At 35.3% G+C, this 25,802-nt stretch overlaps 1 long non-coding RNA gene across 1 annotated transcript in view; it reads left to right on the top strand.

Moving 5' to 3' along the window:
• The first annotated feature begins 817 nt into the window (after window positions 1-817).
• Window positions 818-25,802, top strand: part of LOC113609817 (uncharacterized) — a 42,400-nt gene continuing 17,415 nt past the window's right edge. The window contains exons 1-2 of the long non-coding RNA XR_003428811.1: window positions 818-1,227; window positions 17,130-17,298. This is a non-coding gene — a long non-coding RNA (uncharacterized LOC113609817). The remainder of the gene's footprint in view (window positions 1,228-17,129; window positions 17,299-25,802) is intronic.

The following is a 25,802-nucleotide window of genomic DNA, read 5'->3' as shown; positions in this document are numbered from 1 at the left end:
CACCGATCTCCTGTTTTTCTTATCCCTCTATTTCCACCACTGCCACAATCCTCATCCAACTTAACAGGATTTCTCACCCTTATTACTGCAATATCCTCATAACTGATCCCCTTTCTCTCAATCATGCCCAATTCTATCCACTTTTTTGCTTTGTAAATTAACTTTTTTTTTCATTGTGTCCCCTTTCTACCCTATTAAGACATTTGCTTAACTTCCCATTTCCTTAGGATAAGGTTAAACAAAATCTTAACGTGGACTATAAAGTGTAAGAGAGTCAGAGCTGCCTACGTTTCCATCACTGGTTTTTCCTGCTTTCCCAGTCTTTCTGCTCCCCATACTCACCAGAGTCTCTCTTGCCTACAGAACTCTGAAATGCTGATCTCTGCCTCCTCTCAATTATCCCACCTTCTCCATCGTCCAGAATCCCTCCAACACTATACTAGCTCACTTCTACTCCTCCTGCAGACTCAGTGTTAATTCTACTTCCCCAAGAAGTCTTTAAATGACCACTGGTGTCCATGTCCTATCCTTGTGGTGTATTCTCATTGCACCCTTTACTTCACCTTTCTTGATACTCTTAACTGGTGAAATGATTTATTATCTATATTTCTTACAGGTCCTAAGTTCTGTGTCATCAAGAGCTCTTTCTGCTTCATGCTTGACCACATGTATATCCAGTGCCTAGCACATAAAGGAAGCCTAATCAATATTTGTTAAATAAATTAGTGAAGTTTATAGGACTCTTTGATTTCTGCACTAATAACAAAGTCTCCAAGAAGAACTTACTGAATCCTAGGATAAGTGCCCACACATTTGTCACTCTTCCAGAAACAGACTCTAATTACTATTGAATTTGCAGAACTCCATGTGCCAATTTTAGCATAAATGGAATGCAGAATTAAAAGATAATTTTGAAGTCAGTTATATGTTCTGCCTGGGAAAAATAATCTAAATACATATGAATAATTATGTATATACTAATATCCCTTCACTCTGATAATGCATGTTCCATCCTATTGCTTAGGGAAGAAAAGTTTACAATCCCATCACTTTATATATGCACAATTTACTTTCCTATTTTTAATTCTTTCCACTTATCACCATTTGACAAAATTTACTTGTGTATATATGTCTTATTATTGCAGCCTCCGAAGAATATATGCTTCATGAGAGCAGGGACCTCTGTCTGATGTTGATCACTATGAGTTCGTGCCTGACTCATACATAGTAAGTGTTTGATAGATATTATTGGATAAATAAATTGTCCTTGTTTCTTGTAGCTAAAGTAAATAATTTTAAAAATATCAATCCCAGGCTGACCTTAGAAATGGATAAATGTTGAATGATTTAAAGGTCTAATTGCTGAAAATATGTTTCCTATCCAGATGCCATTGTGTATGAAAACATGTCATTGATCCGGTTCCTATTAAGGGTTTGGCTTTAAAAATATAGACTCTAAGGAACATACACCAAGGTTTTAAAACTATATCTTTTCCACTTGGCAAGAGTGACCTAGATAAATAACAGAAAGTGATTCTAGTGAAGGAAAAACTGTAATACAGGTGGTAAGGAAGGATGGAAAAAAATGCCAACTACTTTATTCTTTTTTTAAAAAGTTTTTTTGAAGATTTTGTTTTTGATGTGGACCATTTTAAAGTCTTTATTGAATTTATTACAGTATTACTTCTGTTTTATATTTTGGTTTTTTGGCCACGAGGCATGTGGGATCTTAGCTCCCCAACCAGGGATGGAACCGGTACCCCCTGCATTTGAAGGCGAAGTCTTAACCACTGGACCGCCAGGGAAGTCCCTCACCTTCTTTAAACTTTTGCCTGGTATTCTCTCTTTTTGAATCCAAGATGTACTGAAAATCAGGGCCATACTAAACCAGTGAGAAGCTAGTCTACTTTTTAAGATTTCTACAGATGTCACTTCAATGCCTACTCAGTTATTTTAATTTGTTTTACTTCTGTCATAACTTCCCATCAAATGTATGAAACAGTCACCTTTCCCTTGTACCTCAAATCACTTGCCTTCTGAGTAGCAAACTTTATTGCGAGCTTATAATTACAGGCTACATAAAACCATGCTAGAAATAGAGAAGTGACCAGTTATTCTAGTTCATGTTCAGTTAATGAGGGATATCCAAATCGATACAGGGAATGGACTTTTCACCTGCATATTTTGTTCTAATTCAACTCTTTGTTCAGCTACCAGGAAATTTATTTTACAAGGTTTTGCAGGGATTTATGGATTTTTCCATACTCAATGACTTTTAATAATATTTTAAGTATCTTTGAGAATTAGGAACTGTATGCCTAAAAATTAACATCTCTCAAACAATATTCACAAGACTCTGATATGACTTTCCCCTGTACCTGTCAAACATTTTTTTTTTCTTTGATGCTTACTTTCAATGCAAAAACAAAATTAGCAGCAAGTGTGCACTCTGAGGAAAATGAAGTGAGACTGCTTTCAGCAGCACCTTCAGCTAAATGCTTCTTAACATAATGAATTTTTATCCACCTGGAGAATTTTGGAAATGTAGTAATATTCAGAATATACTTGGATCTGGGAATACTGTGACCACAAAATCACTTTTGTATTACTGTATCCAAGTGAAATAGCTATTAATCTTAAACTATTATAGAAAAAATTTAATGAGATTATTAAAATAACTATTAAAACCCCTTACTCTCAGACATTTTGATATTATGACAAAATTTTTAAAGTATATTTTATATATGTGTAATTCATATATAGTGGAAAAATCATATACTTTGGGATGAAGAAAACTTATTTTAAGTTCCAGGCCCAGCTTCTACTGGTATGGTCAAGTTACTTGACCTCTTTAAGCCTCAATTTCCTTAGTTTAATTATGAGAAAATATCAGGCAAACCCAAATTGAGGAACATTCTACAAAATCTCCAACCAATATTTCTCAAAAATGTGAAGATCATGAAAAATAAGGAAAGAATTCACAAACTAGAAAAGACTACAGAGACATGATGGTTATAAACAATTTCTATCCCAAGACTGAATCCTGGAATAGAAAAAAGCATTCATGGAAGACAAGTTAAAGCTGAATCAAATCTGGAGTTTAGTTAATACATGTACCAATTTTGGTTTCTTAGCTTATTTAGATAACATAGTAATAATAGGAAAAGCCAGATATTGAAGATATGGGTGCTCTCTGTACTATCTTTACAACTTTTCTTTAAATTAAATTTATTTCAAAATAAAAAGTTTAGTACAAAATTAATTTAAAAAATAAAAATAGGGCTTCCCTGGTGGCACAGTGGTTGAGAGTCCACATGCCGATGCAGGGGACACGGGTTTGTGCCCCGGTCCGGGAAGATCCCACATGCCGCGGAGCGGCTGGGTCCGTGAGCCATGGCCGCTGAGCCTGCGCGTCCGGAGCCTGTGCTCCACAATGGGAGAGGCCACAACAGTGAGAGGCCTGTGTACTGCAAAAAAAAAAATTAAAAAAATTTAAAAAATAAAAATATTTAATAAAAATAACCATAAAACAGAATTATAGATAAAATGAAATGCAGCTAAATAATTAGTCTTCATTTTACCATTATTTTAATCAAAATAAAAGGCTTTCAATATATAAAGTATAAAATTTTCTATCATATAATCTACACTGTGAATCAATAATTTGAGTAATTTTTATTAAGTTATCTAAAATATGTAGACATATGTTCATTTGCTGGAGTCAGAGCTCTCATTAGCTTCTCAAAGGGTTCTAGAACTCAAAGAAGCCTTGGAAGGAGGAGAAAGAGCAGAAGAAGAGGAGGAGGAGGAGAAATAACATTCACGGAGTACAAGCTCGTGGGACGGGACTATGTTAACGATCTTATCTGAATTATCTCATTGAATTCTCACAATTTCCTGAGTTATGGTTATTATCCCTACTTTCCCAGTCAAGCAAAAGGAGCTTATGATCTTGCCCAAATTCACACTGCTAATAGCCGGGAGTATTTAACTATAGAGCCCAAACAAATGTACACTGTATTATACTGCCCTCCTGTAAGCCCCAAAATTTAAAGGCCACTTGTCCACGTGGATGGGAATGACAGAGTTCTATCAACAATTCTAAAAAGAAGAAAAAGGAAAAGAAAAATTTAAACGAAGACAAGAGGGCAATGACAAAACTTGGTAAATTATTCACTCACTTTTTTAGAGGTGTTTAATTTAAATTATCTGTGAATTATCTAAGAAATAGTTGGCCTTATAGATACCTCTGTACTGTTTTTGATCATTGCTCTTCTGAAAAAAATTATTTTAAAAGTTGTTTGAAACAACATAAAAGCCACAAAGATAATCTGTTTCAGTTTTGAAACCTGTGTCAGTTTAATCTTGGTGACTCAAATAGCAAGCCTCGATTAGAACTCAGAGCTCTGGACTTCTTGTTCAACTGCTCCCACTCTTGGGAACTCCTAATATTCATGAAACTTAGACTAGAACTCATGGAAATAGCAACAGTAGTGCAAGCATAGCTAAAGAAAATGAGTCCATTTGGGAAGCCTTATCAAAAGAGGAAAATGTTCTTTCCTTTCATCAGCTCAGGTGATTCAAGCAAACTGTCAACTTATGTTTCCATCATAATTATTTCCTTCAGCTGGACTTACTACTTCTCCCATCAATGAAGTCACTACATGCATACAAGGTTGTAAAATCAAGGCCCATCCCTGTTGCTAAAGTTTACAATCAAAAGAACACAAAGAACAAACACAAAAATAAGCTTCATCACACAGGGCTGACAAACTCAGGAAAGATCTAAGACTTATCCATTATGAAAACCTAAAGAGAAGGGTTTGTTTCAGAAGAGGAAGAGATGGCAATGAGATGGATATTAGCATTTGGGCTTCAAATGTCTAGAGCCATTGAAAACATGGGTTTCTTTTCTACGTTACGACTGTTGAGAGCCACTTGGTTTCATTCTTTTGCAGAAACGCATTCTGCCTTTTGGAAGGAAAAACAATGATCTTCAGCTCACTGAATTATTCAGAGATAACATGGAGCATTGGAAATCACAAGTTCCCTGATACAGCTCCATGAAATTAATAGTCAGGCTCTCAGTGCCATACTAACATATCCAAAGTGACCTAACCAAGTCATCTCTCATGCTACATTTCTGTCCCTCTCAAAATATGTGAATTACTACAGTTATAGTAGGGTGACTCTTCAATCCTTATAGTAAGTTTAAGAGATATACAAATCGACTGCCAGTAATTAGTTTTTTGGTGTGTGGTAGCCATCATCAATCTAAGAGCTCTACACAGAATTCATGTAGACTGAACTAACTACCTGATTTGTTACTGTATTCAAATGGGAAAGAGCATGCAAAGTCCTTTGCACAGAGCTTTCTACATAATAAAAACTCAACAAATCTCAGCTATTATTTGATTATTGTTAGTTTTTCCTGGTCCTCCCTCTGATGTTAAACTTGAAAGAAACACATTTGTGAAATCATAGGTAAAGACAACTAAATCTGGAGAAGTCTATTAGATTACAAGACCAAACGTGCATATTAAGGGAGTGGGGGCAGGGAAGAATCTAAGAAAATTTCACAACCTCTCTTCCTGATTCATTTTAGTGTTAACAACCCTGTCAGGAAATTCCTCAGTTATTCTAACCTAACTACCTCATACTGCAATTTATTTCCTCATGTTCTGACTTCAATGGAGATAGAGAACAGATGGTCACTCTCCTTTGCATAATAATAGTAAAAAAAATGTTTTGTGGGTTCAAAGACTTAGTAAATCTTTCCTTGATTATTTTCTTCACTCAACAAATAAGTCTAGTTCATTAAACACCATCAGTAGCAGTATGTTTGAATATAGAAGACAAGTGTTAAATATCAAGAAAAGCTTGAGATACATCACTATTTATGTGCACAAAACATTCTCAAATTTGGCTATTTTGAGCAAGCATCTGTATAAATCATACAGCAACAGGATAGCAAGTGATTTCTTTGAAGATCTCTTTGAAGAAGAGATTTCTAGGAACTAAATGCAAAATAAAATTAAGAAAATTCTTAAGTAACCAACAGTAGGATAACTTCTGCAAAAAAAAAAAATGATTGGGATCAGTTCTGCCACATTTTTAAACTCATGTTCAATTTAAGAGAGATTTGAATAGTTTTAGATTAATTTACCTAGGCTAATATAAGCTTCAGAACAAATGATAGAGTGTTATATTTTATGGAGACAAAACAACAAAATTCTGGATAAAAAAATAATACACATCATTAAAATCTTTGATAAGACTGATGAGAAAAGACATCTGTTGATTTAGCTGACAAGACTTGAGAACGCATCCAGGATTGAGTAGATGAAAACAGAAATGTTTACTAAAAAGTAGCATGTCTAAAACATAGTCAGGACATTTTTACGTATACTTAAAAAGAGAAAGAACGATTTCTGGCATCAAAAGGACAGTTCATTCATCTGCATCTTCAGGAATTGAATTTTGTCATTTTATGTTTCTCCTTTCAATGTTTTTTTTCCCCCACTAAATTTGTTTTTGACAGCCTCTTTCCCTCCTTCTCGCTTTCAAACATATCCAGCAAATTTTGAGCTTTAAAAAACTGTTCTAGGGCTTCCCTGGTGGGGCAGTGGTTGAGAGTCCGCCTGCCGATGCAGGGGACACGGGTTCGTGCCCCAGTCCGGGAAGATCCCACATGCCGCGGAGCGGCTGGGCCCGTGAGCCATGGCCGCTGAGCCTGCGCGTCCGGAGCCTGTGCTCCGAAACGGGAGAGGCCACAAAAGTGAGAGGTCCGCATACCGCAAAACAACAACAACAACAAAACTATTCTATTATTAAAATCAAATTCTATTACTGGTAACCAATCCCTTACATTTTAGAAGTTATTAGAATTCAATCTAAAAAGTGTGAATAGCTTTTTTTATTCCTTGGGCGATGGGATAAAATGTTCATGCTTTATGAGTCTCATCTCATTTTCACAAGAGTTGGACAAACCTATACACAGGGCTGAGCATCACATATTTTCCAGGTTTGTTTTTCCACAAATTTATAGTCACTCAAATCCCACATGCTTTTTCTTAGGAAATATTCTTAATTTTCAGCCTGTTCATTTTCAGAAAAATGTAATCCACTTGTAAGAATCACCTCACAAAGTAATTTAAAAATCAAATCTAATTTATTTAAAGGGAAGTTAAATTCACTTCTAAAAAACAAATTATCTTCTCCCTTTCAAATATATAACCATCCCGCCTGTGTGAGAGATCTGTTAAAAAGAACTCATAGAAACAACATATCCATGTTTTTGCTAACAGAATATGCCAGCTTCTTTTTCCTAATTCTTGAATATTTTTCTCGTTGAGTTGTCCTATAGCTGTTCTATGTAAAAGTAAAACTTTCATCCACCAGTGGAAACAGGTGAACTATGTATGTGTCCAAATCTGAGTTTATTTTAGATAAAGAATTAAAAATAAACTCTAAAGGACTCCTTTTTTGAAATCCCAGATTATGTTAGATCCTTCTTCTGTATATTTTAATGATACACCGTACTTGTCTTTCAACATAAAAAACACAGTCATAATTTTTAAAATTACTTTGAGAAATTAGTTATTTAATCTCCCTCTCCCCTGGGAGAACCTAAATTCCATGGGGGTGGGTACCTTTTTCTCTTATTCTAGTACATTGCTGCATAAAGTAGGCATTCAAATATTTATTAAATGAAAGAATTAGTTCATGAATTTCAAGTTTCTGATATTTCGTTGAAATTAGAAATAATCCCTTATGGCTCTAAGAAATGGCCTTTAGAGGAGGAGGCAAGATCAAGATGGCAGAGTAGGAAGACCCTGAGCTCACGTCCTCCCACAAACACACCAAAACTACACTACATATAGAACAGCTCTCTCTGAGAATGGCCTGAGGACTAGTAGAAAGGCTTTCTACAACCAAGGATACAACTGAGACTGGTAGGAGGGGAAGAGAAACAATCTCGTCAGGATCCACAGGAATCCCTCCCCACGCTGACAGCAAGTGACCCAGAGGAGGAGGGGCATATCACAAGCTTGGCACTCCACCCTAAGAAGCAAGGGATTCTAGCCCCACATTGGGCACCTTGGTCCGAGGGCCTGGACCTGGGAAGATGAGCCCCCTTGCCTGGTCTTGAAAACCAGTGGGGCTTAGCAGAGGACTACAGGAAACTGAGACTCCACTCTTAAAGAGCATCTGCAGAGAGTGACTCCCTCTGGGTTCCAGCACAGAGACAGTAGATTGAATGAAAAGTGCCTGGTGCTCTGAAGACCATACAGGGCTGCAGCTTCTGTTTCTCCGGCTCCAGCCCCACTACCTGGCAAGGCAGTGACTGCTATTGCACTATGGGAGAAGCCATGGCTTGCGCTGGGCTGTGGCTCCAGCCCCTCCAGCTCCAGCCTCATATCCCACCAAAGCAGTGACTACCATCACGCCCAAGGAGAAGCTCTGGCCCAGCTCACTTAAGATCCAGCTCCCCAACCAAAGTCACAGGGCACATGCAGACTGCACAGGAATGCTCCCACACAGAGATACACCTTCAAGACTAGGATAGGTAACTGTTTCACCTAACTTCATATAGACAAACAGAGAAAGTAAAACAAAATGAGATGACAGAGGAATAAAACCCAGGAAATTATACAAATGAAATGGAGATAAGTAATTTACCTGATAAAGAGTTCAAAACAATTGTCATAAAAATACTCACTGAACTTGGGAAAAGAATAGAGGAACATGGTGAGAACTTCAATGAAGAATTAGAAAATATAAAAAGAGCAAATCAGAGCTGAAGAATACAATAACTGAAATGAAATGTACACTTGAATAAATTAACAGCAGGTTAGGTGATACAGAAGAATGCATAAGCAAACTGGAAGGCAGAATAGTGGAAAGCTTCCAATCAGAACAGCAAAAAGGAAAAAGAAAAAAAAAGGAACTCTTGTGCACTTGGTGGGAATGTAAATTGCTACAGCCATTATGGAAAACTATATGGAGGATCCTCAAAAAATTAAAACTAGAGCTGCCATATGACTCAGCAATTCCACTCCTGAGTATTTATTCAAAGAAAACCAAAACACTAATTAGAAAAGATACATGTACCCCTATGTTCATAGCAGCGTTATTTACAGTAGTCAAGATATGGAAACAACCTAACTTCCCATCAACAGATGAATAAATAAAGAAGAAGTGGTGTATATATATACAATGGAATATTACTCAGTCATAAAAGAGAATGAAATCTTGCTGTTTGTGACAACATGGACAGACCTGGAGGTTATTATGCTTAGTGAAATAAGTCAGACAGAGAAAGACAAATACTGTATGTTTTCACTTATGCGTGGAATCTAAAAAACAAAACAAACAAAGAGAACAGAACAGAAACAGACTCACAGATATAGAGAACAAACTAGTGGTTACCACAAGACAGTGGGGTCGGGGGAGGGGTGAAATAGGTGAAGAGATTAAGAGGTACAAACTGCCAATTACAAAATAAATAAGTCATAAGGATATAGTATACCACACAGAGAAAAGAGTATGTTATAATAACTTTGTAGAATAACCTACAAAATACTGAACCATTACGTTATACACCTGAAACTAATAATACTATAAATCAACTCTACATCAATAAATTTTTAAAGAGAAAGAAAAAGAAATGGCCTTTAGTAAACTTGATTCATGGCACTAAAAAATTCATTTGGACCCCTAATACTATTTCAGCTGTGTGATTGAACATAATGCTAGTAAGGATAGAGAAATAGATATTTTTCTCTGGTTCATTAAACACTTCTATAAATGATAGAAACTGACTGCCCTGATAGTCTCTTTTATTTTAAACAATTAAAAAAATGGTTGGGTGACAGTTCTGTCACAGAATAGAGTTGTTCCATTAAGCATCTCACTATAAAATGATTCTGTGGTGCTAATCATATCCCTAGAGATGTATATAAAGAAATTTCTTCATGTTTCTCTGCCCTTACATGTCAGAATTGTAAAGTCATTCTGTTATATAAATTGTGCATCACTTCATGTTCATTGTAGCCATGACAGTGTAAAATTAATTAAGGGGCAAATCCCTGGAGCCCATTAGCTTTCATCTTCCCTTTGGGACCAATTACATAAAGAAAATAAGCTCCCATAAACAAGTGTTTTTTGCTCATCTCATCTCTCATTTTGTCTTAGTAAACAGGAATATTTACTTGGACTTGTGAACTTTTGAACAAGGTGTCCTGCTTCCAAAAATATTTATTTGGATTCTGGCCCACTGACAAAAAAAAAAAAAAAAAAAAAACAGAAGCCAGAAACCAGCCTGGGTAATACAGTTATGCCAAAACTTATCTGACTGTCAGAAGGCAACCCATGGAGGGTCAGGTCCACAAAACATTTCTCCGTTTCTTTAAACTCAAACAGTGCTGGAAAAGTTCCAAATGTTTTGCAGGGCTGGAGAGCTAATGTTCTAATTCTATTAAAACATATTAATGGGACTGTCCTTTCTCATCAATACCAGTTAATCAATCCAAAGAGAGGTATTGATCACAAGGAGTTATCTCAGTTATAGCAATCTTATTACTCCTATATAATTTAACATAAAACTAAGGAGCATCCAAGACATTGAAGTACATTTGTTTGAAGGGCAACTGGAGCACGAATGACTTGTTTTCCTTGACAGCTCTAATAAAGCCTTCAAAAGCAATGCAACCCAAACCATCAGTGGCTTCCTTTTTTTTAATACACAGTTAAAGCCTTCACTAGCCTCTCCAGTGAATGATTTGACAGAATAAGACTCTTGATTTGAACCATATTACATGGTATATTAGGTAGAAAATGCCAAGAGCAGAAGGCAATCATCAGATGCGGGATCCGTGAAGCAAATTTACTGAAACTGTTAGTAAATTTACTGGATCATTGCTTTTGGAATTCCATATAAATCATGCAGGTCACTGTATTTAGAAAAAGTATGTAACTGCCTAAATGCAATATCAAAGAATGATAACAGAATGCTCCCTGAAATTACTTTTGTTGAGAATGACCTGCCTTTGCTTCAGCTTTTCCTTCAGATCCAGTCAAATGTGTTTCAATCCTTATTCAAATAAAGAGTATGGGATAGCTTTTCAAAACCAATAACAGAAAATTGCTTTTGGAAAGCCAAACAGAATACACCTTCACTTGCGTACCTTAGCACATAGCCACCACAGATCATAGTCCTACAACTAATTTCAGCCAGCTCTCCAGCCAAAAGTGCTTATGAACAGCAAATACCCAATAACAGAAAGTTGCTGCCATCTACAGTCTTCATGAAACTTTATCCTAAATATTCAAAAATTTTTCTGAAATCACAAAGAGTCCCTATTTTAAACAGATTCAACGTATCAGTCTATATTCCCAAAAAAGAATACATGAGAAAGCACCCTGTTCATTAAAACCTTCCAGATGATCTCTGAGATTTCTTATTAGTTGGACTTGATCTTTTAAACCCAGATGGATTTAATTTTAAAAAAACAAGTAGTTAAAACCTAGAATAATTTTAGTAATTTAGCTTTCTTGTACCAAGTAATATATAAACAGCAACAAATATCTCTTATGACCTTATCTATATTTTCACAGTGGTCTTAATCATCATCTAATTAATTTTTTCCTCTTATAACCACTTAATTAGTAACATACAAATTACTGTTAAATGCCAAGTGGTAAAATGATTAACTGCTGAGAATCTGAATTGAGAAGGCTTATCTTCAAACTCTGGCTCTACAGCTTATCAGTGGTATGACATTGGACAAGGAACTTGGCATCTCTGTGCCTCAGTTTCTTCCTTATTAAAGTGGAGAAAATACCTATTCTGTAAGGGTATTGTGAGATTTAAATTTAAAAATTCATTAACAGCACTAATAACAGTCACTGACATTTAGCTCCTTAAATGTTAGCCTTGTCATAATAAATTCTATTGTTATGAGAGTAAAAGTCACATATGAAAAGGTAAGGAATGGTACTTCATTATCTTATCTCTATGTGTGTATGTAAATTTGTATATTATATATATATACACGGAGGTGTTATCTACATTCCCATAAGTCAGCATAGTAGGTATTTTATTTATTATAAATAAATATTTACAATAATTATAATTATATTATAATAATAATTATAATAATATTTATAATTTATTTATATTATATTATATATATAATTTATTTATATAATATAAATAAATATTTATTAATAAGCCAAAGTATTTTATTCCAGTGGTTCTCAAACCTGGTTGAGCATTGGAATATCTTTGGGAGCCCTTAAAGATTGTGGATGCCCCACTTCATTCCAAGATTCTGATGTTCACAGGCCAATTTTTTTTTCAAAGTACCCCAAGTGATTCTAATATGTGGCCAAAGTTGAGAACCAGTATTATATATTCAGTTGTACATTTTTATTGTATAACATAAAAAATTAAAATAAGATAAATTATTTCAACTATGCACATGAGTTGAAAACTTGTTATGATATTCATCAACTGTGTAGCTAATTTTACCATGCCCTGTATATTGTTTTTCAATTATGTCTATATTGAAAACATTTATTTATAAAATAAACCATTTTCCTAGTTGTTAGCACATTTTGACAGTGAAGTGGAAAAAAATCATATTTATTTTTACCTATCAGCAACACCACTAGAGAGCATTCTATTATTAAAGCATACCGCTTATTTGATTGAAGCATTTTAGCTGTTAATTAATGGTTTAAAAAATTGGGAGATTTCTATAAGCCTGATTCTTACAGGCTTTAGCAAGTTACCCTAGCCAAATTGGAGTGAACACTAAAGGCTAATTCCATATTTGTAATCTGATAAAAAATGGGGCAAGAAAAGTAAAAAAGAAGTCATCATAGTCTATAAAGTTTATCATTTTACATTTCTACAAGTGCATTTTTAAACCACAAGATAATATTTACAGAGGCTGTGTTGTATCTGGATTCAGTAGCAAAGATCACTGTAAATGTTTATCAGTTTAAAAAACACATCCAGGTTTATGTTATAGACAAGTTTCTGTATTCAGTGCCTCATACCATAAAAATTACTCAAAATGTAAAGTTTTTATGATTCTAACTGCATATCTGAGTTAGTTCTAACAATTTCAGCACGGCTAAAATAATGCTCTCTATTACAGTATGAATATGAAAACATAGTACCAAATTAGAATCTTTCAGTAGCAACCTTCATCTTAAAATGGAAATTTTTAACAAATGATTTACTATTTGCCTAGCAATGCTCACCTAACAAATACTGGTATATTTTACATTGCAAACAGATGCTTTTCTACTTCTTCCCAGAGTATGCATTCTAACATGGTCTATGTAGTCGACATATAATTCAGACATTAAAATTACAAAAAAGAAAATATTTCACTCAAAGTGCCAAATTAAACAGCCGAGGGAGGGAAGTAGGCTTCTCAAATATTAGCAACCTTTAGGTTGCTTAGGGTAAAGCATGGCATAATTACTTACATTTTGTGTGAATTTAATGCACTAAACACACACACGCACGTGCACGCGCACGCGCGCACACACACACACACACACACACACACACAAGCAAGAGTTATAAATATTACAGGAAAGGTCTATACTCCAAACTAGAAGAAAGGACAATGTAGGAAGAATTTGCCCAAATAATTTTTTAAAACCTGCCTCTATTCTTTATAGTTTAATGCCACAAACTGTAAAAAGCTAAAATCAATAAGAATTGACTCAAAATGAGTGTTTCAAAAGCATTATAATGCCTAATAAGTTTATAACAAAGATGAAATAGCTATCATTTTAACTGTCTCTGTATATAAATCTACATGATGATAGAGATTAGGCAGAATTATGCTAGTATCAGAACGATAGAATTTTAGGGATACAGTTATAGTAAAGACCATGTAGTCAAGTATTTCTCAATCTTTTAAAGCTATGACAGTTTTTGAGAGATAATAATAATAGCTAATAATTGGATAGATGTTTTGGAGACTTATCATGTGCCAAATGCTGTTCTGTGTGCATTATGAGGTAGCGATTATTATTTCTCAGCTTTCTAGGTGAGGAATATGAGAAACAGAGAGGTTGAGTAACTTGCCAACTACTGCCTGGCCTGGCCAGGCTTCAAGCCTGAGGAGCTGGCTTCAAAGCCTAGATTGGCATTCCCTACAACATATGGCAATAACAAAAATATGTTCTCTATCAATATTTCTATTTTAAAAATAGGTTTTTAATTTTTTCATTTTAGTATACCTTTTGCAACAATTACACCCATGAAATATTCTTATACTCCTCCCTTACTCTCCAAATTGAAAATCATTGCTCTTGTCCAACTTTCCTGTTTTGCAGATTCATATTTTAGGAATACTATGTAAACACTTATATCGGGTGATGAGCCAAACACAAACTTTTCCTCAGTGATATTTTCAAAAATTGCTATATAAATGAGTAAAAGGTGTTAAATTTAATAAAAGATGGAGAAGTATCTGATCATTCAAAAAGCAAAAGATAACCTGAAGGATTTCTGATAGTAGCATTAGACAGGATCTTAGAGAATGGATTGGACTTAGATAAATTTAAATGGGTGATAAAAATGTTCCAAGTACACGGAAATTATGAGTGAGGGGCAGAGAAGGGAAAGTGCATGATGAATAGGAAACAAAGAGTCAAGTTTTTCAGAAACAAAAAGTATGTAAATATATACAGGAAGAAATAATGTTGAAAGTAGATGAAGGAGGTTCTGGAAAGTTAGACAATTCTGTAAACAAGGATATTTGAGGTGGATGGGTATAATAAGACAAGAGCTCGGTTTTAGGCAAGTAAATCTGGTAGCAATGTGTAAAATAGATTGGTATGCTCATAAGATACACCTAGTAAGAGAACTACAAGAATAGACGTGGAAATGGATCATATAGGGGGAAGAAGAAAAACATACTATAGAATTAGAATCCATACATTTTGAGAAACAAGTGGATAGAGGAGTCTCAGAGGACACGGAATTCATGAGACAGAACCACTGTGAAGATGAAGGGCCATCAACAAAAAAAGTAAACGCAAGAGAACAGCAGATATGGGAAGGTAGACCATAATTTCAGTTTGAAATGATGAATTTGAATGGTCAGACCAGTCAGGGGAAGATATCCAGCAAACATTTTTTAAACATTGCTTTGAAACTCAACAGCAAAACCAGGGTTGGGGACACAAATATAAGTATTATATTAGTTACAGATTCTGTTATAAGATATATAAGAAGATACCAAGGTAAATAGTATAGAGTGAGAAGAATAAAGAATGAAAGTAGGTCCTTGGGAAACAACTACATTGAGGAAGATAAGAGATAGAATTGAAAAGAGGAGTCATCAAAGAGAGTGGAAATTCAGGCAAGATGTAATTAGGAAGTTATGGGTGGGAAGAGTTTTGAGAGAGTATGAGGTAAAGCCTGAGGAAGTCCATTGGATTTGTTAATAAGTTACTGACATCCTTTGAAAAGGCATTTGTGGTGGGCAGAATAATGGCTCCCCCAAAGATGTCCACATCTAAATCCCTGGAACCTGTGTGAATATGTTACCTTACATGACAAAAGGGATTTTGCTGATGTGATTAAACTAAGGATTTTGAGATGGGGTGATTACTCTGGATTAACTGGGTGTGTCCTAAGTATAATCACAGGGTTTTTACAAGTGAAAGAGGGAGACAGGAGAGTGAGGGAAGGAGATGTGATGATGGAAGCAAAGCAGAATTTGCAGTGATGCAATTGCTGACTGGGGGGCCATGAGCAAAGGAAAGCGTGTGGCCTCTAGAAATGGGAAAGTCAAGGAAAGTTACTTTCTTCTAGAGCCTCCAGAAGGAACAGCCTTGCCAAATTTCGATTTTAGCCTCATGAGACCCATTTCATACTTCTGACCTCCAGAACTGTAAGATAATTACTGTGTGCTGTTTTAAGCCACTAAGTTTATAGTAGTTTGCTACAGCAGAAATAAGAAACTAATACATTTTGGTTAAACTAGTTGCCACTCCATCTAGAAAAAGGGTACAGATGAACTTATTTACAAAACAGAAGTAGAGTCACAAATGTAGAAAACACGCTTATGGTTACCATGGGATAAGGGTGGGGAGGGATAAATTGGGAGATTGGGGGTGAATCTATTCTAATCTATCTATCTATTATATCTATCTATTCTAATCTATCTATCTATCTATATATATATTATATATAAATCTAATCTATTTATCTATTATAAAATAGATAAACTAACAAGGACCTACTGTATAGTACAGGGAACTCTACTCAATACTCTGTAATGACTTACATGGGAAAAGAATCTTAAAAAGAGTGTATATTTTATAACTGATTCACTTTGTTCTACACCTGAAACTAACACAACACCGTAAATCAACTATATTCCAATAAAAATTTTTTTAAAAAAAGATAGTTAAAAAAAAACAGCTAGTTGCCACTTTTCACATAAACTCTTGAGCTATAGAGTTAAGAAACCTGAAATCAAATCCCAACAGCTCAAGTTACTTAACTTTTCCATGCTTCAGTTTCCTTGTCTATAAAGTGAGGGTAATAATAGTACCTACTTCACAGGCTTGTTGAGAATATTAAATGAAATCATACATGTGAAATATTTGGATTAGTGTCCAGCACATAGCAAGTGCTCAATAAAGTTTGTTATTATTATGCCATGTGATGAAGGGTTAAGGAGTACCCTAACTAACAACAAAGAAGTAAGGCAGTGAGACCTGGAGAGAGCTGAGACTTGTAGAAGCTCAGTGATCTCAAGGTCACCAGACTACTTTGAACTGACCCAAGTCATATTCCCAGTTATGTTGGCCTCTGGTCCAACAGATCTTTTGCACTATAATACATTATTTGTGGCAGAGACTGCTAACTGTCCCCTTCACTTTAGTAATAGAATTCCTGCATTTTCTCCTGGCATAGGGTCACAAAACAGACTACTTTTTACATTCTTCCTTACAAATAGATGCCTCCATGTGTCTATATTATGATCAGTGGGATGTAGCTAGAATTGAAGTATTCCACTTCTCGGCCAATCTTCTAAAGGGAAGATGTTTGATCTCTATTTTCTCCTTCCCTTATTCTAAAGGCTAGAACATGGGCAAAGTGCTAGTGAAGCAGCTCCAGCCATGCAAGAGAAGACTTCACCCTAGGAGACGGTGGACAAGAAAAAGAAAGGAAACCAGATTCCAGGATGATCTCATTGAACAGGGCTAACCACTGCCTTGGACCATCCACCTACCTCTAGACTATCACATGTAAGAGAAGCAACTTCTATTTTGTCTAAGACACTTACCTGATCCATCTTCTATATACTTATACTGTTTCTATAATTAATTTAATTAAATAGAAGGGGAAAAGGGAATATAGAGCAAAAATAGAGGAACCCTGAGGCTTCACATTGATAAATCTAATCATTACTCTAGGAAAACATTGGAAATCTCTTTACTGAAGGGTAATAAAAATATTGATCATAACTTTAATTGCAAACACATTATGTTCCAGGCACTAAGTTTTTAGTATACCTTGTCCCATTAAGCTCTACTGTATTTCTAGGAGGATGGTCGTAATATATCCTCATTTTCAGATAAGAAAGGTGAGCCTTAATGATATTAACTAAATTGCCCAAGGTTACATGAGTAGAAAGTAATAGAGTTGAGATTTTTAACCAAGGCTGGCCAAATTCTACAACCCCAGATCTTCCTTACTCTATATCCTGCCTCCCATGGAGGAATAGTAAATAATTTATTAACTTTGGAAGTAGCTAAGGTACTAAGACTATCACATGTACTTTTATATTATATTACTGCCAAGCAGTTGTGATTTTTTTTTTCTACTGGGAAACATACTTTACCTTTTCTTTCACCTACGTTTTATGGGTATCTGGACATTTTTTAAATTGGGAATGTAAACTTGAGCTACACATCTTATGTGCACACACATACACAAACACATCAAACTTTTCAAGTTAACAGTGGGGTCAGCTCGCTCAAAGTGAGGGAACAGCTGTATAGGTTTTGGAACCTAAGCTGATAATTGCCCTCTTGCTCAAAGGAGCCAATATTAAGCAAATTATAATTTCAAATTATTATATATTCTTCAAATAGACATTCTTCAATCAAACAGTTACTAAAGATTATTTCTGGAAACTGAAGCCTATCTCCTAATTACATGTTTTTTGATCTTTGAATGAGACTTCTCAAAAAAATAGACTGTAGTTTTGTTTAAAGACTACCCAGAAATTTCAGTCCTTTTTCTAAAGCATATTATTTGCTTTGAGTATAATATATATAGTTGGGCATGAGTAAATACCACTAATTTGAGATTTGATTTCTAGACCAGCAGTCATTTCAGGAAAGGACAGCAAAACCTGATTGTGAATATGCTATTGACATTTGGGCCTCTATTTAAGAATATAAAAATTCTTTCATTAGACCTATATCATTGGGCTGCCCTGGTGGCGCAGTGGTTGAGAGTCCGCCTGCCGATGCAGGGCACACAGGTTCGTGCCCCGGTCCGGGAAGATCCCACATGCCGCGGAGCGGCTGGGCCCGTGAGCCATAGCCGCTGAGCCTGCGCGTCCGGAGCCTGTGCTCCGCAACGGGAGAGGCCGCAACAGTGAGAGGCCCACGTACCGCAACAACAACAAAAAAAACTATATCATCAAAACCATGTAATATGTTACAAGCAAGCTACAAATTTGGTGTTCAGTACTAAATTTAATGGAACTCAAATCTAGGCCCATTGAAAGAGTTATTTGAATACAGATAATTTCAGATTTACAATCAAAATTTTGTTCTTGCCATAGACTGGATGTTTGTGTCCCCCAAAATTCATATGATGAAACCTAATCCTCTCAATGTGATGATATTAAGAGGTGAGATCTTTGGGAGGTGACTAGGTCATAAGGGCAGAGCCCTCTCGAATTGAATTAATATCCTTGTAAAACAGACCCCAGAGAGCTTCCTTGAGCCTTCTGCCATGTGAGGACACAACAAGAACATGGGCGTCTATGAACCAGAAGGCCAAAACATAGACCCTGTCATCATGGAGCTCTCAGTCTATTGGGGGAGTTGATTTCTAATCAGAGCACTATGAATAAATGTTAAATCACAGCTATGATAGGTTTTATGATGGAAAGATTAGATTGTTATAATAGGACAAAACAAGAATACATGATATTTCTCTGAGGGAGAAATGTTTAAGCTGTGTACTAAAAAGTTAAAGAAGTTACCAGAGAAGAAGATGAAGGCTTTTGGAATTGTATGGGGAAAGGAGAGAGCATCCAAGAAATTAAAAGGAAGACAGTGTGGATCTTGGGTCAAGATGAGGTTGGAAAAGAAGTCTGAGCCAGAATTGGCAGGGCTTTATAGACCATGTTAATGATTTTAGTCACTGTCTTGGGAACGATGGGAAGCCAATGGAATGACAGGGGGACATAAAAATTCCTTGTTCTCCACTGTCCCAGAGAAAGGGAAGCCATGCCGAAAGCAAAGAAAAACAAACAAAAAATTATCTTGATGACTTCTTGGCTATTTAGGGATTTTTAAAAAGGTAATTGTGACTATATATGATCTCACCTTGAGGGCTAACTTTAGAACTAACATCCTCCCATCACCACCACCACCCCTTCCCATTAATATGTCTGCCACTAGATGTATACTCTAGAAGCACATAGAAGGCAAAACATCTGACCAAGTTATAAGGGAAGTTTAGAGGTATTATATTCTGATATTAAATTGTACTTTGTCATCAGCTGTTGACTTATTCCTTTTTCCACAGCTGTCTTAGAATAACCTCCTTCTTTTTAAAATTCTCACTTATTTACCATGGTTCCCCAAAATTTGAATTATAGAATTTGTGAAAATACAGCTACAATGGCTATTAGGGAATAAACCTTAAGAGTAAGTTTTCCAGTTTGTTCTAAATATCTTGATAAGTTGTAATAAGGTTTTATTATGTATAAAGTGTGGGAAAATTATATAAATTTACTAATATAAAAGAACATAAGACAATTGCCTGAGAAAGTTATAAAGAAGTAAATAAGTTCCTTTGTGAATAAAACAAAGAAATAGCAGTGTGACAGGCTGGAAGAGACCTGAAATATACTTCTAAAGTTTTAATTTTGTGAAAGGATTTCAGAGGAGATGGAAAAAATTAAATGGGTTTACAAAGATTATTCCAAATACTTAAAAGTATTTTATAAGACCTTCATTTCAAGTGATTATAAAAATGGAGAACAAATTCTTCTAGAATCAGAGGAGTATAAAGAAGAAGGAAGGAAGGAAGGAGGAGGGAAGGGAAGGAAGGAGGGAAAGACAGAGAAATAGAAGGGAGGGAGGGAAGGAAGAAGGAAGGAAGAAAGAGGGAGGAAAGGATGGAGGGAAAGAAGGAGGAAACCAGAGAATCTAATTCTTACTCCAAGAAAAATATTAACTTTCTAAATTGAATTATTGTCACTTATCTTATAAACTTATTAAAGAAACTACTAAGGCCTTCTATATCCCAAAACATTGAGATCTCCTAAACAACATTTTTCAGGTTTTGGGCAATAGTAACACCAAATAATAATACAATATGGGGCTTTCATGTAAGACTTCTCTGTAGTAGATGCTGAGCTTCACTGAGATAATAGACAACAGTTAAATCAATTTTTAATGACAAAGAATTGCCTCTATCTGAATGACCTCCAGATCTTGAGAAAACCTCATTTTATAAAATAGACATGCCACCAAAATGTTACTCATAAACCTTTTATTTTTTCTAATGGGATCATATTTCTCCACTAATTTATAATTTCTAACTTGCTTTATCTTCATCCCAAGTCATTCTTCAATCGGCAGAAACGCCCAACAATTTGACTTTTAGTTTCTCTGTCCAGAGCCTGTCCTATGGTAAATGATTTATAATTTTTAAAACAAAAGAACCAATAGATATTACTTTTTAAAAGAAGAAAAGGGGCTTTGCAGTGAATATTTTTATGATACAGATTCATGTAACAGAATCAAACTTCAAAAGAATACTCATCTTACCTTCCAAACTGTATTAGTTAAAATTGGGTAGCCTATCTTACAATAGCAAATAACCCCCCAAGAATCAGTGGCTTAACATATCAAAGTTAGTTTATCACTTCCTGATATTAGCTAGGGATCACTTAAAACCATCTTTCATGTGGTGACTCGGGGATTCAGGTCCTCTCCATCTCAACTCTTGGCTTTCAGGATTGCTGTGGCAATAGAATATTCTGCTAGAAGGTCCTAAATGTTAAGTCATGGTCAGACCTATTAATTTGCATCCATCATTTCTACCCATCATCCACTAGACAGAATTAGACACATGGTCTCCATCTAACTGCAAAGGGAACACATAGATATTTGGTGAGGTCTCAGCCACCATTATCAGGTTTTATTATTTGTAGATACACTTCAAAAAGTGTCTATAGCACATTAGAATTCATGTTCTAATAGGTTTCTATTGAGTGTGTATGTGTGCATGTTTGAATAGACAGGAAATCACTAAATCATACTGGCTTGACTGAACACTAAAACTCTTCTTCTACAAATTCTTGTCTTCCCTTGCTATTCAATTAATTGGAAATTTCCTCTCCTCTTCCATCTCTTTATCTTTCCATTCCATCACTTGTTGCCTAGGAACAGCATCCCACCTCCAACTTGTCCATTCTTATTTAACCAGAAGGCTGATCCAAGATGTGATCTACCATAGTAGAACTAGTTAAAATGCAGGTGACTTAGAAGAAGAGAAAGATAGAAATCATTAGCTACCACTCAACATTCAGTTGCCAACCACTGTCACTAAGTCTTCCATCCCAATACTGATTTGGGGGACAAAATACTCAGTCTCCCTTCCATATTCTCACTCACCAAACAACAAAGGGAAGGAAAGGCAAGAAATAGAAGTTTGAGGATCCTAAGAGAAGAGAGAGAATGTTTCCTGCTTTCTAACAGCACCAAGAAGAAATAAGACCGAAGGAATAAATGGCTTTGTGGTATATCTAGATAGAAACGTAGCCCTTCAAATGATCCCCATGCCCCAAATGTGGCAATGAAGCAGCAGAAACCTTCTAGAACTGAAAGAGCCATACTTCTAGGAACACATGATGTCATTGCTAGAACAATGATAAGATATCACTGCTGCCACACACACATGCATACCTGGAGAAGACCCTGGAATGCTGGCATAAACCACAGAGAGCTGGAGGAAACACCAGGAGGGATGGAAATTACCTAACTTCTAGCCCCATCCCACTGCAACAAGAGAAATGAATGAAAATTCAAAATGCAAATTGAGTTGTTTCATGGAAAATTAACAATTACAATCTATGTTTGTAAACAGGTCAATATCTGTTATAGTCATATATAATTATTTAAAAATATGTGTATACATGTAGATTATAGCAAGAAGGAAAAAGCAAAAATAAAACATGCTAACTTCTAGGGATTATGAATGAATCTTATCATCAAAATGTCCATAAATATAGTTTTAATAAGCCAATAGTGCATACTTACTTAAATTACAAATGACAATATGGTTGTAAAGCTCTCAAGATAGCAAGACAATTTAGAGAAATTTAATAAAATATATGAAAAAGTGTTGGCCAATACTTAGTAGCCAAAATAAATTATAGATAGATTAAATACTTGAAGGTAAATAAAAAATTCTCACATGGATCTGATTTGTTTCTATTCTCTTTAGTAAAACTTCCAATGAAACAATCTAACCAGGCCCTTTTGAAAGTTGACACCATTATTAAATTTTAAAAGCTGACTTCTTAATCTTATTTAAATTCATGTTGATTTTCCCTTATCTTTAATATCTACATGCCTAATGTCATAACTGATTCATGGCTAAACTAGGAACACAAAAATTTAAACATTTTGTTAATTGTCTACAATTACTGATTTTATTCTAAGGCATGCCTATATTTTTGATCAACTCTAAAGCATTTTGACTATCAACTAAATATCACCTGCTGGTGGAATGAAGCAATAGGCATTCTAGTGAGCAAACAACACCATGAGTATTTGAGGCATAACCAAAATTAGCACTGAACTAAGAATGGGTCATTGGTAAATACCAACTGTAAAGTTTTTATCAGTAAGGAGAACTATTTTATCCCTTATCTTGATAAACTGTGAAGAAAAAGTAGAAAAAAAAGTGTAGCTAGTTGAAGCAGTAATTTAAGGCCCTAACACAAAAATTTTGAGAAACCAGTGAGAAACATGACTACTTCATGAGTATCTTCTCCTGCAAGGGTCATTTGGACTTCTCATTAAATATTGCTTCTGGAAACTATGTTGAAACTTCAAAGTGCTTTCCTCCACTAAAAATAGAAGATTTTGCTGCCTGTCGTAAATAATTTTGTCGCAACATATCATTTAGTAAGGCAAGTAAAATGTGGCTCCTTACTCTCATTTAGTGAAGTAAAGGTACCTATTAAAAGATAAAGACACGTAATTTGAATAGCTTCTAGCTGAGCAGTCATCATCTGGACATATGCTATGCAAATAATACCCCACTTCCTGCTCTTCTCTGCATTTAATGCCATTAGTTTTACCTCTTGAATTTTGACACTGAAACAAAACAACAAAATTTTTTAATAAAAATTGTGCACTTAAACTACAAATAAGGTGAGATATTCTGCCTAACCGAATAAAATATAGTATTTCATCATGGTTAACATTATTTTTCTGTAATTTTGTAAATTCCACGGCAAAAATAATCTTCTAAAGTTTGACAAATATCTTCATATTACAAGAAATCATGTAATAAAATCATAAGCAAGGGACTTCACTGGTGGTCCAGTGGTTAAGAACCTACCTTCCAATGCAGGGGACTCAGGTTCAATCCCTGGTCAGGGAACTAAGATTCCACATTCCATGGGGCAACTAAGCCCACGCACTGCAATTACTGAGCCCATGCGCCACAACTAAAGAAGAAGCCTGCACGCCACAACGAAAGATCCTGCATGCCACACTAAGACCTGACGCAGCCAAAAATAATAAATAAATAAATATTTTTTAAAAATCATAAGCAAAACAATCAATTTATTAAACGTACTGAATGGTCACAGGTAAGGGCTTTGGAGTCATAACTTACATCCTGGTTCTAACACATTGTTTATGACCTTGAACAATGTATTGTATCTCATTAGGCCTCAGTTTCTCATATGTACAATGGGAATAATAGTACCTAATTCACGTGGTAGTTTTGAAGTTTAAAGGAAATAATAGCCTTTTAAGTACTCATCATAGTGCCTGGAACAGAGCAAGCACAAAAAAGTGCTCATCTAAATATTATTATAATGTACGCTATGCATGGTGTCTAAAATCAAGTAAAGGAAGATCATTATAAGCTTTGAAGGATCAGGCTTAATAAAATCCCTTATCCATAGAAGCTTTGATGAAAAAAGTTCAAAAATTGGTTTGATAGCATGCTATGTATAGGAGAAAAACGGTTTGCTCAGTGTTAAATAAAAAGAAAACCATTCTACATGGTAAGAAGAGAAAAGGAACACATCCTTACATGATAGTCAAACTGCTGCAAACCAAAGGCAAAAGGAACAATCTTAAAAGAAGCCAAAGGAGAAAATAAAACACGTTTTATACCAAGAAACATCAATGAGAATAACAGATGACTTCTAGTTAAAAAAAAAAAAAAGTTGAAGCCAGAAGACAATGGAACAACATCTTTAATGGTCTGAAATGGAAAAACAAAAAAGAGCTGTCAGTATAGCGTTCTGTATCTGGTGAATTATCTTTCAAAAAATAAACACAAAATAAAATCATTTTCATATACATGAGATTTTGACAACATTTAGTGCCAGCAGATCTAAGAAATGCTGAAAGAAGTCCCTCAAGCCAAACAGAAATGAAAACAGGTAGAAATTCAAACAGGAAGAAAAAAAAAAGTCACTGAAAATGGTAAATATATGGGTAAATACAAAAGACAAATTTTTCTCTTTTTAATTTCTTTAAAAGACAATAAGCTGTTTAAATTTTTTTAGAAATTCTTCTTAGAGTATAAAAACTTTCAAGAGAATATCATTTCCATCCTAACAACAAGAAAAATACAGATAATCTAAAAAAACAAAACAAAACTTTTCTTGAGCCCATCAGACACCTCTGGTAACAAGGCAACTAACTGAACTGAATTTCAAAGTGTGACAAGTTCCTCTGAAAAGAGATTGGTCACATGAACTCTTTCATCTATGGCAGAGCACAAGAGGAAGAGGTGGCTGCCAAAAAAAAAAAAAGAACAAGAATAAATCAGCTAAAACTTTAAGAAATTCCTAAAGGCCAAGTATGGGCTTGTAACAGTTTGCTTGCTCACAAACTCTTTTTCCATGGATCTCTGCTAAGTACTCATAAGAAAGATTCTGGGCAGAACAGGATACCAGGGAGAGGCACTCCCCTCAATGGGGACATCATGTGGGTGTTGATCAGCTACCAATAAGGCATAGGCACAAAGCAGTGCTGCTTCCGTTCTCTCACATAAAGCAAAAACCTTAAGACGCTGGGCAAGAGGCATCACACGTTCTTGCCACCACACCCTAGGCATGGCTTAAGTAGTAGAAGGAATCCTTATCTTCCACCCCAAAATATCAGACAAAGATCGACTGCTTCTTGAAGAAACAGCTACCTGTTTCTGTGGAAGAGGCAGGAGAATCTTCTAGCCCACAATCTTACACTGATACAAAGCAGAGGTCTGCTTCCACTGGGAAAGAGGAAGAAAATTCGATCCT

This window comes from Aethalodelphis obliquidens, unplaced genomic scaffold (genome assembly GCF_003676395.1).
Source record: "Aethalodelphis obliquidens isolate GAN/ISIS:26980383/991018 unplaced genomic scaffold, ASM367639v1 scaffold3, whole genome shotgun sequence".
Classification (NCBI taxonomy): Eukaryota; Metazoa; Chordata; class Mammalia; order Artiodactyla; family Delphinidae; genus Aethalodelphis; species Aethalodelphis obliquidens.
This window is presented reverse-complemented; position numbering and strand designations above follow the sequence as displayed.